We start from the raw sequence: 7,991 nt of genomic DNA on the forward strand, positions 1-7,991 counted from the left end.
TATTTATGCATGTTAATGGTTTTAATTTGGTATACAAAATAATGGTAATAAAGCATAATTCTTGCTGGTTTGTGGCCCTCTTGCTGATATGAAGAATGAAAACAATCACTGAATAATTAATTTAAAAAATCAGTTAAAGTGGGGAATTACTAAAAATGATGCTCCTATACTATTTTGTAATTTAACTCAAAATTTCTAAATGTACATTTAATCATCAGTTTTCGGGTCTTTTTCTTTGGGTTTAGGTTTGCCGAGTGGAGTTCAGCATGGTCTCCCTTGCACAAACCACACCCAAGGTATATCATTTACAGATTCTAGTTTCAGGGTGTTTGCAGTGGAATGAGATCTTAGAGACACTTGTGAATGAAAATGAAGGCAGAGTTCTCCTAGATTCTTTTTTTTAAAAATTAATTAATTAATTAATTAATTTATGGCTGTATTGGGTCTTCGTTTCTGTGCGAGGGCCCTCTCCAGTTGTGGCAAGCGGGGGCCACTCTTCATCGCGGTGCGCGGGCCTCTCACTATCGCAGCCTCTCTTGTTGCGGAGCACAGGCTCCAGACGCGCAGGCTCAGTAGTTGTGGCTCACGGGCCCAGTTGCTCCGCGGCATGTGGGATCTTCCCAGACCAGGGCTCGAACCCGTGTCCCCTGCATTGGCAGGCAGATTCTCAACCACTGCGCCACCAGGGAAGCCCTCTCCTAGATTCTTATGACTCTTCTCCATCGCCAGTGCTTTTATAATTGCAGCACCTCACCTACTTCCGCATCTCTATGTCTGTATAACTCTGTGTCCATATAAACATATTTAAATAGCTGGTCTTCATGAAGCTTTCCCAAGGCATTCAGTGCGTTGTGTTCTGGAACAACCAGGCTGCACAGCCTTAGGAGCACACACTGTTCCTAGTTTGCAAGCGTAGAGCCCAATGGGAGAAAGCGGAAGTGCGCACTTCATCGTAAGACAAGTGAAAAGATAAGCCGTAATGCGGGAGAAGATACTTGTGACACAAAAACTGACAAAGGAGTAGGATGTCAACCATATAAAGAACTTAACCAAATCCATAAAAAGAAATAACCCAGTAGGAAAATGGGCTTAACACTTGGACAGGCATGAAACCAAAGAGGAAATCCAAATGGACGCTACTCAGAAAAGAGGTTCAACTTCATTAGTAATCAGGGAAATGCAAACCGAAACCCCAACGAGGTAACACTACGTATGAGACAGGCAAAAACTAAGAATGCTGAAAATACTAATTGTCGGCAAGTATTTGGGGCAGCAGAAACTCTGGGGAAAGTTGTAACCTGCTAATAACCTCTTTGGGAAACAGCTTGTGTTGTCTATGGAGATGGAAGACGCACCCTGCGGTCCCGCGCTTCCACTCTCAGGTCGATTCCTGGCGACACCCCGGCAGAGGTGCAGCAGAGTGTACATACGGGCAGGAGTGCTCGTGGCAGCCTGGCTCACTCAGCTCAGCCCAAGCCACTCGACACCTGTAGGATAGGTGCATCAATTCTAACACGGCGGGAACGGTGAGATACTCTGTGACAATGGAAATGGGCAAACTTTACACAAAACGACAGGGGTAAATCTTCAGGGCATAATATCGAGCAGTAGAAGCAAGACAAAGAATACCTTGTGATCACATTTATTTCAGGTTGAAAAGCAGGTAAAACTAAGCTCTGGTATATCATTTGGCGATGTATACATAGATGGTTACCTCTGGGGGTGTTATGGGCTGAATGTTTGTGTCCCCCACCCCAAACTCATGTTGCAGTTCGAACCTCCCATGTGATAGTATTGGGGGATGGGGCCTTTGGGAGGTGATTATGTTTAGATGAGGTCACGAGGCCATGTGGAGCCCTCATGATGGGCTTATAAGAAGAGACCAGAGAGCTTGCTTCCTCTTCCTCTCTCTGCCACGTGAGGACACAGCGAGAAGGCAGCCGTCTGCAAGCCAGGAACGGATTCTCACCTGAACCAGACCCTGCTGGCACCCTGATCTTGGCCTCCCAGCCTCCAGAACGGTGAGAAATAAATGTCTGTTGTTTAAGCCACCCAGTCTGTGGTATTTTAGCAGCCCAGGCAGACTAATACAGGGGCGTTGGGTGTGTTTTCAATTGGGAGGGACATAAGGGGGGCTTCCAGGTATTGACAGTGAGGCCCCGAGGAGGGTTACACAAGAGTGTACTCTCGGATTATTCATTAAACTCCATGTGTATGTTTTATTTATGTAAAGGTATGTAAATTTCAAAGCAATAATTCACACTAAGAATGAATAAAGGAGTATGTGGGTGAGTCAGCAAGTAGCTTCCTTGATGCCTGGCTTCTTTTTTTTTTTAAATATTTTGTGACACTATGTTTATATTTTTTATTTTTATTTTTTTTTAATGTGGACCGTTTTTAAAGTCTTTATTGAATTTGTTACACTATTGCTTCTGTTTGATGTTTTGATTTTTCGGCCGTGAGGCGTGTGGGATCTTAGCTCCCCGACCAGGGATCGAACCTGCACCCCCTGCAGTGGAAGGTGAAGTCTTAGCCACTGGACCGGTTGCCTAGCTTCTTGACTGTGGCGTGTCTTATGCGGGGACAGGGGGCCGTGGTTCATCCAGGAACCTGGTCAGGTGGAGCTGCGGTGGAGGAGATGAGGGGGTGTCTGAGAAAACATGATAAAGAGGAAATACTGATACATTCAGGTTGAGAATAGAGGTTCTGAGGAGTTATAATATTTTCTTTTACATTTTACGTTATTACATGACCCACAATATGACAAATGAAATGCATTTTATTCTTTTTGGTGACAGTTCCGTTGAGTTCCTTCTCTGGCCCAGTCTTCGTATCTGGGAGAAAATGAGCATTTTCTGGGTATTTATAGGTATAATTTGGATAAAGGCAGAAAAAGGAATTGCTTTCAGAAGTATTATGACAATATATAAAGCATAGTAAAGGGATGTAATCTCAGAAAATATTCAAAGCCTACCTCTACTTCCGAAGTGACCCCGTGGAACCTTGGCAGGATCTCACAGAGCCTGGGCTTCTTGCAGTGGAGCTTGAAAACCCTGCTGTAGGAAGGAGGGACCCAGCCCTAGGCGTGTGGGGGAGAAAGGAAAGCTGAGAAATTCCTAACTCTAAGGGCACATTCTTCCCAACTCCATCATAGCTTTGCTATGTCTCGGAGCTGTTGGCCTGTGGGTCTGATAACTGAGGTACTGAGAGAAGAGGACCTGCCCTCCTCTACTCCCTTCCCTTGTCACCCAGGGTCAACACTCTCTCATTTCATTTGTGTTCAGTATGTGTTTGTTGAATTAAATTCTTGAAAGCATCCAAAGGGAACTCAAAGAGCTTTGGGGATTCAGAGGAGTGAGACTTTCTAAGGGGTTATTTCTGCTTGGGAAATGGGACAAGACTTCATGAGAGGGAGGGACGCCGAGCTGAGCTTTGAAGAATAAAGAGGGGCTGTGGACAAAGTTGGATTTGAGAGAGGAGGTTGCAAAGGCACAAGGCAACAAGGACAAAGCACGCTTGGAGATCGCGGTGGGACTTGTTTGGCTGAGCCTGTGGAAAATAAAGGGGGAGAGTTAAGCTGAGGTGGAAGTGAGGCGGTTCCTGCATGCCAGAGCCAGAGACAGTCACAGGCAACGTGGAAGACGAATGGTTTGAAACAGAGGTGTGCCTGGGTCAAAGGTCAGTCTGGTGGCAGCACACAGGCTGGCTTGGACAAATGATTGGCTGAAGCCAAGGGAATGGGTTGGGGGGGCTGCTACAGGAGGTCTGGGCAGGAGGTGAGGAGGGCCAGACAGACAGGGCTGGTAGAGCACATGGGAAGTAAGGAGTGCTAATGCTCAAAGAAAGAAAAACAGGTATAATATTAGCTACAGATAGGCTGAGGGGTGCAGGTGGAGAGAGGTGGCTGAGGTTTGTAAGACCAGTGACAAGGAGTAAGAGGGTGCCATGAGTGGAAAAAGAAGCTGGTGTGTGTGGGCAGATAACGAGCTGTTTTCCACTTGCTGGGTTTGAGGTGCTGGGGGGACATCTAAGTGGAAACATCCCACAGCTGGAAATTTGGAACTGGAAGCCTGGAAAGAAGTTGGAACTAGAGCATCAGATTCAGGAGACAGGAGCCTGGAAGTGATCCCTGGGTGTGCACTGGCCCCAGAGGGAAGCTGCGTAGAGCAAGAGAAGACAGGATTTGGTGAAGGTGCATATTTAGGATGAAGAAAAAAGAAAGAGGCCGTGAGTCAGAATCAAAGGATAATGTAAAATTAGCTGAAGAAACAATTTGGCTTTTAGCTCTGTCCATTCACCTCTACAATTCCCAGAGACAGAGCCATCTATGCTTCATTTTAGGATTGGACCAGTCCTGGGTTCTGTGAGGAAGCTCATCATTTTTGGTTTTAAGTGGTTCCAGGAAGTTAACTTGCTTGTTGAATAGGCTCCGCTACAATACTTATCTTTGTTGCAGGTTGTAGCTAAAGCCCGCAAGAGCCTGGAGTAGGGGCGACCACTGTGAACGATGAATGCCTATAACTCTACATGAGAAGGACCAATAAATAATCAACGCAGAGCTCTTAGTATGTGGCAGTCTCTGCTAAGAATTTTGCAAGCATTATCTCACTTATTCTTTAATCCACTTGGCCAGATATTACCATCTTCCCAGCTAACAGAAAGGAGACTGATACTCAGAGCAAATAAGGTCACAAAGCTAGGAGGTAGCAAAGGGTTGGAGTCCAGGCAAGCTAACCCAACAGCCCTAAGTACTACATTGTCCTGAGAGAGAGAAAAGAAGCAGGAATGAGAGTCCAGGTGTAAGAAACATGAGAGTGAGAGAAAGTTCAAGATTAGTTGATAACGTTAATTACCAAAGATGCCTTGGACTGACAGTAAAGATTCCCCAAGTCGACGAAACAAATAGAAGGTCTTTATATCCTGGACAGTAAGGGAGGATTTAGGGTTTCCTAGAACTAACCATGTTTTTATACAATCTCCCCACCTAAAGATATGCAGAAGCCATCTCTGAGAGGACTTACAAGGTACTAGAGAATCATGAAATCTGAAATGAATCCTGAGGCGTGTGATGTCAGAAAGATAGCAGAATTGGAAATTTCTACTGTCCTCCCCTCACAGAATGTTGATTTGACAATCACGCATGGACAAAAGTACCTTTGTGGGAGTCCAGGAGTCCAGCAGAGAAGGTCCAACAGAAAAATCTGAGACTGGATGCATTGAAGAGGGTAAGAAGAATGGTTTCTTCTCCTTCACCTGCATCACTTCTCCCCCAAGGTGGCACAGCTTAGTGCCAAGAGAGACCCCCCCTTGGGCTGCATTTCTCTCCCAGGGAAAAGTGACAGTGTGTGAGTGAGCACCCAGTTTCCTGAGCTGTGTGGGATGCTGCTCAAGGGGCCCACTTCCTTCTCACCCCACGCAGAATACTGAGGTGATTTGCACAGTTGAGGAGTTGGGAGGGGCTGGGAGCACAGCAGCTAGGACTCAGAACTCATCAAAAGGATGCTGCTAGCTGCTTTGCAGTTCATCCTGTTAAAGGCTTGTGGGCTCCGTCAGGAAGCTCCCCCACAGGCCAGCGGGGACACCTCACTTGTGGTCCACCTAACTGGCCCATGGGCACCTCTAACGTTCTGTGCACTTCAACCTCCTCTCCCCGCGTGGCCAGCTCCTGGCGCATGCTCCCATGGATGGTGAGCACAAGACTTCGCAGGTGGCTGTGGGATTGGGAGAAAGCTCACAAACTTGAGTGCTTCAGGGCACTGCGCTAGAGAACACCGGGAGGCTCTTAGCACCCGGCCAAGACTCCACCGAGAACTGTTAGAACTGATCAACAAATTCAGGAAAATTGGAGGATACACAATCAACTTAACAAAAATCACTTTCATTTCTATATACCAGCAACAAAATATCTGAAAAAGAAATTAAGAAAACATTCCCACTTAAAATACTTAGGAATAAATTTAACCATGGGGGCTAGAGACCTGTACACAGAAAACTATAAGACTTCGATGAAATAAATTGAAGAAGACACAAACAAATGGAAACATATTCCATTTTCATGGATTGAAAGGACTAATGTTGTTAAACTGTCCATACTATCCAAAGCGATCTATAGATTCATGAATGTAAGTTGGTACAGCGAATATGGAAAACTATGTGGAGGTTCCTCAAAAAATACAAAAGAGAGTTACCATATGATCCAGCAAGTCTGCTTCTGGATATACATCCAAAGGAAAGGAGATCAACATCTCGAAGCACTCTCATATTCATTGTGGCATTATTCACAGTAGCCAAGATATGGAAACAACCTAAGTGTCTTTTGACAGATTAATGAATAAAGGAAATGTGATATATATTTATATATATCACATTTAAACATACACACACACACCATAGAATATTATTCAGCCATAAAAAGAAGGAAACCTTGCCATTTGTGACAACATGGATGAACCTGGGGGACATTATGTTCAGTGAAATAAGCCAGAAACAGAAAGACAAATACTGTATGATCTCACTCCTATGTGGAATCTTAAAAAAAAGTTGAAGTTGTAGAAATACAGAGTAGAATGTTGATTGACAGGGGTTGGCGGGTGGAAATGGGGAGATGTTGGTCAAAGTGTACAAGCTTTCAGTTATAAAACGAATAAGTTCTGGGGATCTAATGTACGGCATGGTGACTATAGTTAACGACACTGTATTGTATATTTGAAATATGCTAAGAGAATAGATCCTAAGCGTTGTCACCACACACACACACCATGGTAACTGTGTGAGCTGATAGATGTGTTAATCAACTTAATTGTGGTCATCATTTCACAGTGTATACATATATCTATTATGCTGTATACCTTACAGTTTTATTCGTCATTTATACCTCTATAAAACTGGAAAAAATAAAAACCAATCCTGAATCCGAAGGTAGTGAGAGGAAGGGTGGTAGCTGGTGTGGCGTCCTCCCCCACCCCATCTCCAGCTTGTGAGTGAGCCCCCTGGGCGGGCTAGTAATCTAGTCTTAGATGGACGAACGTGAAAAGTAGGTTAGAACACTTTACCAAGAAGCATAAGCCATTGTCCTGCCTTCAGAGGGTCGTGGGGAGACAGAGATCACAGGGTAGGGGGAGACACAGCCTTAGAAAGGACAGGCCAGCTCAAACTCCCAATTTTATTTTTGCGAATGGAGTAACGTCCAGGAGAAACACTCATCTCTAGGAAGAATGTTTTTGTTATCGCTCCCATTAGAGACTCTCTGAAGATCCCTCTAGTGCTCCTATTCTGCGACTCTGAGAGCTAAAAAGAATGAGTGTGTGTGTGTGTGTGTGACGCGTGTGCATGTGTAGATACAGGGTGAAATCCGCACCTTCTCCAGGGCCTGGTGGAATAGTGGAGATGATGTGGAAACAGCTAAGGAGCTGAAAGAGCTGGTGGCGGATGAAGGTGATGGCAGTGGTATATGTGTGTATTTTTAGAAAGAGGGAGAGAGAGTTCCTTTGTTGTGGCTTGGAACCCCTGGACAGCGCTTCACCTTCAGTGATGTGTCTTTTCTTCTTCCTTTACTTGGGGCCGGGTAGGCACCTGACAGCCTGACCCCAGGGCTCTGCAGAGAGGCTGAGAAATGCTTGTCCAGGCACAGGTGAAGTAGGATGTTTCTGGAAGAGCCGGCTCCTTTGTTTCACACCGGACTCCGGTGACTAGTGGAATGAATGAGGCAGAGCGTGGGAATAGCTGAGCTCAGCGCTGACACGTGAGGCTGCGGCACAGGACGGCCCTCGACAGGCGGCAGAGGCGGGGCTGCGATCTGAGCCTGCCTCTTGCCCGGCGTGCCGGTCGGCCTCTCCCCGCCGCGGCACGCGCCCGCGCGCCGCTCCTTTCATCCTCCCGGGCTCCCCGTGTCTGCGATCAGGGCTGCCCTGCGCGCGTCTGAATGAAAATGAATAACAGTACAGGTTGGATCACAGGGCTGGGGGAGCCTGAATAGGGGTCCTGAGGCTTCA

General features: G+C 46.1%; 1 long non-coding RNA gene across 1 annotated transcript; it reads right to left on the reverse strand.

Annotated features, from left to right (window-relative positions):
- Positions 1-2,385: 2,385 nt before the first annotated feature.
- LOC309606893 lies at positions 2,386-7,767 on the reverse strand. Its single transcript, XR_014232103.1, has 2 exons — positions 7,523-7,767; positions 2,386-3,079 (listed from the first exon to the last, which is right to left on the reverse strand). It is a non-coding gene; the product is annotated as an uncharacterized lncRNA (long non-coding RNA).
- Positions 7,768-7,991: the final 224 nt, after the last annotated feature.

Source organism: Balaenoptera borealis, assembly GCF_965194805.1.
Source record: "Balaenoptera borealis genome assembly, chromosome: 12".
NCBI classification, from domain to species: Eukaryota; Metazoa; Chordata; class Mammalia; order Artiodactyla; family Balaenopteridae; genus Balaenoptera; species Balaenoptera borealis.